Genomic DNA, 10,582 nt, shown 5'->3' on the forward strand with positions numbered 1-10,582 from the left:
GAAAGGAAGTAAAGAAAGAGAAAGAAAGAAAGAAAGAAAGAAAGAAAGAAAGAAAGAAAGAAAAAAAATATTTCAGAGTTTTGGGGGAGGGGTTTGGGTGCAGGGAGAGGATACCTCTGGAGGAAATGGCCTTCTTTTTAAAAGCAAAAAACAAACACAAAACCTCACAACTGCCTGGCAAGCCCAGCACCTCTTGTCCGGCCGAGCGGGGCTCAGAGACGGCCACGCGCCTCTCCTGGATGGGCGTGTGCGTGTGCGTGTATGAGAGCGTGTGGGCTGGTGTGTGAATATATATAAATACGTATATATGGTGTATATTATGTGTATAAATGAAGTCTGTACATATTGGAGCTCTGGGAGATGCTGGAATAAAAGGCAAGAAGAACGTGAGTGCTTGCACTGACTTTTTGTTTTTTGAGGTGCGACGGAGGCACGAGGGAAGGAGGCAGGGCTGTTCCGGAACCAGGGGGGCCCCGCCGTGGCACAGGCCCTAGAGTGAGCCGTCCGGTGCACTCGCCATTGGCCACGTGTCGCTTTTTATTCGTGTAATTAATTAACATGAAATGAAATCACAGGTCCTGAGTCCCATAGCCACGTTTCTTGGAGAAGCCCCACGGGGTGGGGCGTCTTGGAGAAGCGTCTTGGAGAGCCCCACGATTTCCATCATCCCGGAAAGTTCTCTTTTGCTCGAGAAGGGGCTCTTGGGAGCTTCTTTCCTGAATAGTTTCTTTTTAAAGTTTATTTATTTTGAGCGAGAGCGAGCGAGCAGGGGCAAGGGCAAGGGGGGGCAGAGGATCTGACGTGGGTTCCGTGCTGACGGCAGAGAGCCCGACGCGGGGCTCAAACTCACGAACCGCGAGATCGTGACCTGAGCTGAAGTCAGACGCTTACGCGGCTGAGCCACCCAGGCCCCTCCGAACAGTTTTTGAAGACAAGGCTGTCGTCCCTGCTCTGGAATGCTATGGAGGCAGGCGGCCTTGGCACCTGTCACTGCCGACCCGGGAGGGAAGGGAGGCGAAGGGCTTCACCGTGTGCGGGATCGGGGTCTGGGGCTATTGCTGTGGGCAAGGGGCGAGGCAGGGAGGGAGCCGAGGGAGGAAGGGGTGAGTTCCAGATGCTGGTGGCAGAGCCCAGGCTGTGGGGCGCGACTGGCGGGCGGGGCTGCCTGGGGCCCCGGCTTCCTTCTCCTGGCTCAGTCTCCATCCTCAGATGTCTGGAGCTGCCTGCAGGCAAGGCCACAAAACCAATCCCCCCCACCCGAAAGGGAGGTGTTTTCTCCGTCTCCCCACCCACCACCTCACTGGCATCTGTCCACCTGTCTGTCCACCCACCACCCGCCCACCTGTGCGTCCTCCCTTTCACACTTCCCGGCCTCGCGGCACCAGGCACCAGGCGGCGGGGAGGAGGGAAGCAGAGATCAGCGGGGGCGGGAGGCGGACCTGTCGACCAGACCCAGCTGTGCAGCTCGATGGCTTTCACGGACGCCCCGGGAAGCGGGGGGACAAGAGCCACCACGGAGAGGCCACGGCAGCCGGGCCCTAACCACCTGGAGGGCTCTCGCCCACCGGAGGAGCCACTCACTCACTCACCCCTTTCCGCAAACCCCTTGAGCTCCTGTTAGATCCTCGGGCACCGTGTTAGTTGCTGGGGCCGCGGAGGTGAGCAAGCCTCAGCCACCTCCGCCCGCAGGCAGTGCGCAGTTGGGTGGGGGGCAAGCGTAAGTGCCAGCGGCCGAGGGCGTGGGGGGGGGGCCTCCAGGAGGGGACAGCCTGCGCAGAGGGTGGGCGTGCAGAGGTTGGTTTGTTCCCACAGGCAAGCGGTCCGGTGTGGGTCCCCAGGAGGGGGAGAGGGGAGCCGTGTCTGCAGGAAGCGTGGCCGTGGACGCTGGCCGTTCAGGACGCCGGACGTTCCGTTCCAGACGAGGCCATCTTCTCTCAGCCTCAGTTTCCCATTTAGTATCCAAGGGAGACTCACCACTGTCCTGCCCCCTGCTGGTGGGAGAGGAAATCAGGTGCACTGCACCTTAGCTGCTTACTGAATGCCGTCCGGGTGGGGCTCCCATGGGGGGACCTTGATCCCGTTAGTCAAATGCTGGTTGAGACGTTTCCTAGGACAGCGATCGACCGGTAAGTTGCGGCCGCTTGGGCCGGTGACCAAGCCTGGGGGCTAGGATCTGGCAGGCCTGTGTTCCAGTCCCGCTCCATGAAAGGCCTGTCGTGTGTCCTTAAGCCCGTCCCTTCGCCTCCAGGCCTCAGAATCCTCACCTCTAAACCGGGGGCGACGACGCTTCAGGAAATTGCCGGGGACAAGCGGTAACGAGTCCGTGGAAAGCACCCGGGACATCCTCCAACAGCAGCGTTGCGATTATCCCTTACATCACCGCAGCCTGCCTTGTTCCAAACGATTTGAGGCAGACTGTCTTATTAAGAAGTCCCCCTTCTGTGCAGGAGTGGGCGTCTGGGAGCTCTGTGGGTCTGTTAGATCCTAGCCCTACAGAACGCTCAGCTGAAGGGGACCCGGGAGATCCTCAGTGACTGACTTAGCTCCACGGCGAAATTATCATATCAGTCAACAGCCCTTCTCCAGAGTCTCTGACAACAGAGCGAGGGTGGGCTGGGGGCGTCTGGCAGCTCCAGAGATGTGGAAACACGTCGAGGATGTGCCTGGCATGGGAGGGAGAGAGGCCCTCGCTTTAAGGGGCTGATCAGAGTAACAATAACCGTAGCGTTTGGGGAGCGCTCACGTGTCCTCGTGGCCGCTCCGCTGGTGAGGGACTCGAGGCTCAGGAAGTAATTCCCCCAAGGCAGCATCAGGGCTGGACTCCTGCCCCCAGACCACCCTGCCTCCAAGAGTAAAAACTGGAGACAGACCAGAGTTCCAACGATGCTTTCCCCGCTCACCAGCTGTGTGATGTCAGGCGAGCACCTTAACCTCTCTGTGCCTCAGAGAGGAGATAGGAACAGTCCAGGCCAGGGGAATTGAATTGTCAGTCATTCCACATTTACGGAAAGCCTACTGTGTGCCAGGACCCGGATCCAGGTAGGCACTTGGGTAGAGTGTGGTGAACTCTGCACACGGCCCGGCCCCCATTTTGCTGATGGGCACAGAGGGCACTGACAGTAAGTAAGGACAACACGTCACGTGGTGTTTGTGCTCTGGAGAGAGAACATAGACGCCGGGAGGTAGAAAGGCTGCAGAGGGGGCTTGTGATGTCAAAAGCAGGGTTGTCTGGGGAGGCCACACCGAGGAGGTGACATCTGGGCCAAGACCTGAAGAAGCAGCACACATCAGGCCGTAGAACATTCTGGGCAGAGGGCACAGCAAGTGCCAGGGGCCGAGGCAGGAGTGTGGCTGGTGGCTGGGGCGGAGGGAGCGGGCGGCTGCGGGGGGCGGGGGCGCGGGGGGATGGTCACGCGTTACCAGGTCAGATCACGGAGGGACTTGGCCTTTTCCTCTGTGACACGGGAGGTCGTGGGAGGGTTTGGAGAAGAAGAGTGACACCATCTGTCATGTGCTTTCAAACGATCACTTTCGGCTGCTAGGTTGAGGCTGATCCGTCGAGGGCAAGGGCAGAAGTGTGGGAGTCCGGAGAGCACACACCGAGGGGGCCGTGGCGGTGACCCAGTGGCCACGGTGGAGGCGCGAGGAGGTGTCTGATCCTGTGCGGTGTGCAGCTGGGTGGGTGGGGACAGAAGGGGCATCAGGGACGCTCGAAAGAGTTGCCAGAAGGTGTGGGAGGGGCGGGCTTTTCCCGGGAAGACTGGGAAGGGGGTTGGGGCGTTACACTGAGTTGTCACCGAGCATCTTGGGCAGGCAGGACAGCGACTGGGAGTTTGGAGCTCTAGGGAGAGGTCCGCATGAGAGACAGGGGTGAGCGGGGAGATCTCCAGGGTGCAGAGGAGGGCGGGGAGGTGTGGGGGCCTGAGCGCGGGGAAGAGGCCAGGGTTGGAGGCTTGAGAGGTGGACGGGAGGGGCCAGGGAGCCGGGGGAGGCGGAGAACCAGGAAGGCTTGCCGTCCTGGAAGCTGTGTAGAGAGTGTCAGAAGGAAGAGGGAGGCATCTTCTGTGTCCAGTGCCGTGGAGAGAAGTGACCTTGCATTCAGGCCCAGAGGGGCCGTCCGGTGACCTTGACAAGAGGAAGGGGGCCGAGCCGTGGGGGACCAGCCAGATGGCAGTGGGTTCAAGATGGAACAGGAGGCAAAGAACCGACTGGTCTGGGCATGAGGGCAGCAGGGGGCCTGGGTGGGGTCTGGGGCCCAGGTGGGCCGCACGCCTTTGTCCCCTGCCCTTGCCCTAGAAGGAGAAGCGCTGTTGCTTCACCCCTGACGAGCAGGCACAGGTGGGGGCCAGTTGTCAGGAGGCAGGTGCACCGGACCCACCTCCCAGCTGGGATCCGCGCAGCCGCTGGTTGGGAATTTCAGGCTGAGGACAGGTCGCTTGCTCCCCCCCCCCCCACCCCGCCACCTGTGGGTAACCCAGCCTGCCACCCCCTCCTGCCGCCTTTCTGCACCCCTATCCGCGGGACTCTCACCAGCTGGGCCATCTTGGACTTGGAGGCCTGGACCCTCCCCTGTCCTGCTGTCCCTGCCGCTCTCCCACCTGGTGGGCATATTGGAGACGCAGCCCCCTGCCCGTGGTGCCCAGGCTCCCTTCAGGCTTCCTGACTTTCTCCTGGACTTGTGAGGCCTCAGGTGTGGGCCCAAGCTTGAGCTTCTCCCCTCCAGTCTGTCCTGTTTCTGACTTGCTGCCTAAAATGGGATTTCTGGCCAGGGAAGAGTGCCTCAGTGGCCTGTGGGTATCTCTGTGCTCCCAGAGCTTTGCTCTTGCTTCGGCGTTTCCCCCAGAAGCAGAGCCTGAGACGAGGATTTTGATTCGAATCCTTTATTAGGGAGGTGAGGCCAAGGACCAGCAGGAGGGGACATGTGTGGGACAGGGAAGGGAAGGGAGCCAGAACGGGGTGCGGTACCGAGCAGGTGAGCTGCAGCGGGGGCTCTGGGGACAGCACAGAGCCAGCCTCAGAGTCACCCCGGCCACCATCTGTCCCCCCCACTGCCATCAGGGTGTCCCCAGCTGAGGCTTCAGCCAGAGGCATTAGTTCCTGGCGCTCCAGGCCAGCCAGAGAGAGAGAATCCTGAGACCCCCAGGACTGCGTGTACTGCCAGAGGGAACGTATGGGAGAAGCGGCTTTTATGATTTTAAATGTTTTCTTCCCCAGCGAAGCCAGGCTTTCGAGGGGATGGTCTTGCTATGGACACAGAAGTATCAGACTTGGAACTCAAAGCTGGTTGTCTGTTTGAGCTTGTGCCTCCCTGTCTCAGTCAGCCCCGGGTGCAGTAACGAAATACCCCAGACTGGGTGGCCTAAACAATCTGTTTCTCCCGGTTCTGGGTGCCGGAGAGTCCCAAGATCAAGGTGCTGGCTGCTTTGGTGTCTGTGTCCTCACATGATGCAGACAGGAGGCTCTGGTCCCTCTTCCCGTTCTTACAGGGGTGCTGATCCCACCCTGGGGCCCCACCCTCATGACCTCATTACCTCCCAAAGGCCTCACTTCCGAATACCATCACAGCGGGGGTTAGGGCTTCCACACATGAACTCGGGGGCGGGGCACGAACATTCGGCCCGTAACACGCACGCACACGCACGCTATCTGGCATCGGTTCGGTGGGGTGGGGACCAGGGAGCCATCAGCGCATCGAGATTTATAGAGGATGCAAATAAACCCCAGGTTTCTATCACAAACGGATCGCCCCACGGCGTCCGGCTTTGCTGGCTCGACGTTCGGCCAGAGTCACTGGGGAGATAAGATTGCCCCTGTCCTGGGACAGGGGTCCCTCTGGAGTCCAGGCTTTGGAAAGAAGCCAGAGGAGACCCCGGCTGTCCCTCCCTGGGGCCAGACCGATGTGATGGGTACAGGCTTCTTGTCCTAAGAGGGACCAGTCTTCCTGCCACCGACGTGATTTGTGGACCCCTGCCGGGCCCCTAGCCCTGTGGAAGCCCAATACACCACATACACGAGAAGGGACTGTCCCCTTGTTCTGTGGGGGCGACAGCCTCTGAAACCTGCCTCCTGGGGGCCCGATATGTGCTTTCTTTGGATTGCAAAGCATGGGCATGTGTGTTCACGTGGGCAGTGGTCACACAAGGGTGGAATCAGAGTTTCAGCCACACACTGTGGGGACATTAACAGCACTGACCCTACTAGCCTGATGGGGGAGACAGAGCCACTGATGGGGGAGGGAGGTCCTCGTTCTCAGGGCACTCCCAGTCTGATGGAGGACTCAAAGCCCCCTATCACCTAGGTTGATAAGGAAGCTGCTAGTCTGAGGGGGGAGACCCAGCCCCACCCTCAGGGACCTGCCAGTTTGTTGGGAAAGACAGAGTTTCTGCGCTGAAGGAGACCCTCGTCTGACGGGGGAGATACATTTCTGTCCTCGGAAGGTTCTCCGGTCAGATGGTGGGGGCTCCCGGGCCGGAGCGCTCCCAGTCCGAGAGGGGAGACAGGACCCTCAACCGTGAAGACAGCTAATGATGAGACACACAACAGAAACTTTTTTTCAACAATGCCGACCCAATTACGGCGCTGCTGAACCACTTAAACTCCTCATTTGCACATTCCTGGGGAAATGGCAAATAGCAAGAATGTGTAAATTGAGGAAAATTAATATAATTACCCAAGCTATTTCTTGTCTTCCCTTCATATCAACAGAAACCACAAACCTTTCCCGGTGAGCAGCGAGGCCGACAGCTGCCTCCCCCTCCGCGGGGAACAGGTTCTTACAGGTGCACGGGGCACCTGTAAGCCAGGCCCGACAGGTGCATCGGGGTGCGTGGCGGAGAGGGCACTGCGGGGCTCGAGTCGGGAGATGCGGCTTGAGGTTTGGCCCTGTCGCTGGTTTGCGTGGGATTCCCGGGTCCCTGCACCTCTGGGCGCTCAAGTCCTGCCCGATACTAGTCCAGGCGTGCCAAACTTTCTTCCGGGTCCAGGCGCCGTGTTAAGTGCATTGTACCCTCGCTCACAAAGGATCACCACCAATACTCCCAGAGGGTTTCTTTCCTCAACCCCCCGCTTTACGGATGAGAAGACGGCCGCTCGGGAAGGCGAAGTCACTTGCCAGGGGTCGCACAGCACAGGAGGGGACCCCAGGGCTACGGCCTTAAGGCCCACACCCTTGACCCGGCCCTACCCGCCCCCCAACCTTGGTGGTAAATTGGGGCCCCTGGCCCCACCCCTCCGCTCTGCCGCCTGAGGACCCTGGATGAGAACAGGGGCGCAAGTGTCGATCCGAGCCACGGAATGTTTGCAAACCCTTAGCCTTGGTCTTTCTTTCTAGCACGTGGGGAACTTTAACAGCATTGTGTGCATGGCGGTTTGGAGGATAAAACGAGTTAATTTGCGTAGGATACTCAGAGCAGCTCCTGGCCCATAGGAAGCCCTCATCAACTTGATCATTATCATCACACACAGGAGCCCTGCCGGGTGTCTGTATCCTAGATGCTCCTCCTTAGAGTGGTAAATGCCGGGGCCTGCTGGGCGCCTCCAGTACCTTCTAAAGAGAGGCACAGCTCTGCTCCAGCCGGCTTGAAGAGCACAGCAGTTTGTGCAGAAACTTCTATCAGCTCTGCTGGCTTGGGGGGCCCCAATGCTGGAGCTGCTCATCGAGCTTTTTGGGCAAACAATGGCAAAGAGCGGTAACCACCATACCGATAAGTCCACATCCTGTCGTGGGCTGTTTAATGGGTCCGGAAAAGAGACCGTGTACGTTTGCAGAAAACGGGCCTCAGTCTGAGCGCGCACGGCCTCGGAGTAGATTTCAGCCCGTCCGCAAGCGTCTCCTGCTGGCCGCCGCGAGCCAGTTTCCCGCCGGGGCCCGGCGCCTGGGCAGCCAAGGAGGCCACGCGGTCCCTGGCTTCCCGGGGCTGAGCCCCCAGCCTCACGGCCAACGGAACGGGCAACAAAAGTTTGAAAAGATGAGGTTCTTGGAGGCCCTTGTCCCAGGGTCACGGGACATCCCGGGTCAAGGAGCCGATGTGTATACAGTGCTCAGCCCCCGGGGCCTGCTCACTCTGTGTGAGGATGTCAGTGTCGGGCCTGACCAGCAGCGAGCAGGTGGCTGTATGTGGGCGGGGGCGGCCGGGAGCGCCCTGTTCAGGGCCCGCCTGGAGGGAAGGGAGACTCAGGGTCCTCTGCTGCAGGGGGAGCGGGGTGGAGTCACCTGGAGGCCTACACGGAGCACTGGGCTCAGGAGCGGCCGGAGAAAGTCACCTTGCCACGGGTACTGCTGGACCTGCACGATACCAGCCACTGCCCTGCGGCAATTACCCTCGGTAGCCTGGCGATGTCGGTCCCTCTACCTGGATCAGAGGGAGCTGCGGAAGGTCAGAGAGCTAAGACCTTCATACACCCCGCCCCAACGATTGCCCCTAAAGCGAGTGCCCTCCCCTCAGAAGGTCAGGGGGTCGGAAGGTCCGGCTTTACAAACACTGCGAAGCCAGTGTCTGCGGGCAGAGCCGGGCCCGAGGGCTCCTGGTCCTAGAGATTGGGTGCCGGTGGCCCAGGTGTGGCCGGAGACCCCTGAGCAACATTCCAGAAGGTCTCCTGAGTTCTTTGCAGCCCGAACCTAACTAAGACACGATGGACAGACACGATCTTCTTCCCCTGCTGTTTCAGCTAAATTAGGTGACCGGGTCCTCTTGTGTGGCGAATCCGGGGACATGCATTTGCATGCTGTTTTGCATAACTCAGGGCATCATTTGCATTCATTTGCATGTTTCTCCGGATGTGAGATTCAAGGGGCCCGAACTCAACGCGTGTAAAATGAAATACGTATGTTGAGCCCCACTCCCCCCGAGCCGGCCTGAAGCCCACAGGCTGGGACGAAGGCGCTCAGAGGGCCGGTGGTCTCCCGGAGATGGTTCGACCAGGGAGGGCCTCCCGCCAGCTCTCTCTAGGGATACTCGGGACTGACGTGGGGGAGGAGAACTTCGGGCATCTGGGTACAAAGGATGGAGTGCCCACCACCGCCCAGAGCAGCACCTCGAACAGGTACATACAGTGGGCAGTGATGAAAACCCCTCTGCCCTGTCATCATTTAGGACCTATTCTGCGCCGGGCACCGTGCTAGACTTTTCGCACAGTTTGGCCCATTTTCTCCTTAGACCCTGACGAGATGGTTGTTATCCCGCCCTTCTTAGAGATAAGGAAATGGAAGTGTGGAGAGGCGAGGTGACCCCCTCAAGGCCACATGATTGGTCTTTGGAGGTCCGAGACTCAGATACAGGCCAGTTTATTTCCAGAGCCTTCCAGCCCTGGTTAGGCAGAGCGAGGAACCCAGCCTTTGGCAGCTCCAAGAGCATCTCTCTCTCTGCCAGACAGAAGCCCTCTCCTCTTTCTTTCCTGTGTTTCCGTGGACTTTCTCCTGAGGAGGAAGCCATAGGGCACCTGTGCCTCTAGAATGGCTTGGTTCCCATAGCAACAAAGGTACCACAACCATGCGTCTCCCTTTGAGGGAAGGAACTTCAGCCCCTGGCATAGACCGAACACCGAGCAGGGTCCCCGTGAGCGCTTCCTGAGTTCATTCACGGATGGGATGGGTATCCCCGCTTTGCCACTGTTTGCCCCACCCTCCCGGGGGGAGTGGTTAAAAATGGTGAAGCTTCTAGGGGTGCCTGGGTGGCTCAGTCGGTTGAGCGTCCGACTTCCGCTCAGGTCAGAATCTCAGGGTTCGTGGGTTCGAGCCCCACGTCGGGCTCTGTGCTGACAGCTCAGAGCCTGGAGCCCGCTTCGGATTCTGGGTCTCCCTCTCTCTCTGCCCCTCCCCCCCCTCAAAAAATAAAGAACAACAAAAGACGGTGAAGACTCTTTGTCCCTTCCCCCATGGAGAAGCGGAGTTTAGTACCTTCCTCTTGAGTCTCGGTTGGCCTTTATGCTTTAACGAGGGAATATGATGAAAGTGACCCTGCCTGTCAGCCTGATGGCATCTGCTTTTGTGCTTCTGGGAGCCCCTGGGTTGCCATGGGAGCGGTCCAGCTGCCCTGATGGAGAGACCACAGGACACACGTGTGGAGACAGGGCCTGAGAGAGAGCCCTGGCCACGGGGGCGCCACGCAGGCCGTGGATCCATCTTGGACACGCCGCCTGGTCGAGTCCCCAGGTAGGTACAGATCCAGACCCGGTCTTGTCCTACAGGAGAACCACCCGCTCCCAGCGACCCGCAGAATCACGAGAGATCGTAGCAAAGCTTTAAGATGCTAAGTTTGGGGGCGGTTCGTTTCCTGACCACACACCTCCTCCTCTTCCAGTAGTCAAAGCATGCTTTTGGGGATGCTGCCTCACCTGCTCCCGCCGTGGGGTGCAAGGTCACGATCAGACCCTGTCCCTTCAGTCACAGGGGTGGGTTGGGACCCAGGTCCGGTCAGTATAATGTCTCCTCCCCACCCTGGGCAACAGTGATTGGGCAGAGAAGGGCGCGTGTCTCTAGAAAGACCAATGGGGACCCTTCCCTGGGCTTTATGTGCGGATGCTGGGGGAGAACAGCTCTGTTTCTTCCGGGGTTGCTAACCCGGGAGAACGTAAGCCTGGAAGC

At 59.5% G+C, this 10,582-nt stretch overlaps 1 non-coding gene across 1 annotated transcript; it reads left to right on the plus strand.

Moving 5' to 3' along the window:
• Positions 1-9,663: 9,663 nt before the first annotated feature.
• On the plus strand, positions 9,664-9,748 carry TRNAG-UCC. Its single transcript is given in 2 exon segments — positions 9,664-9,700; positions 9,714-9,748. It is a non-coding gene; the product is annotated as a tRNA-Gly (tRNA).
• Positions 9,749-10,582: the final 834 nt, after the last annotated feature.

The sequence above is a fragment of the Panthera leo genome, chromosome C1 (assembly GCF_018350215.1).
Source record: "Panthera leo isolate Ple1 chromosome C1, P.leo_Ple1_pat1.1, whole genome shotgun sequence".
Classification (NCBI taxonomy): domain Eukaryota; kingdom Metazoa; phylum Chordata; class Mammalia; order Carnivora; family Felidae; genus Panthera; species Panthera leo.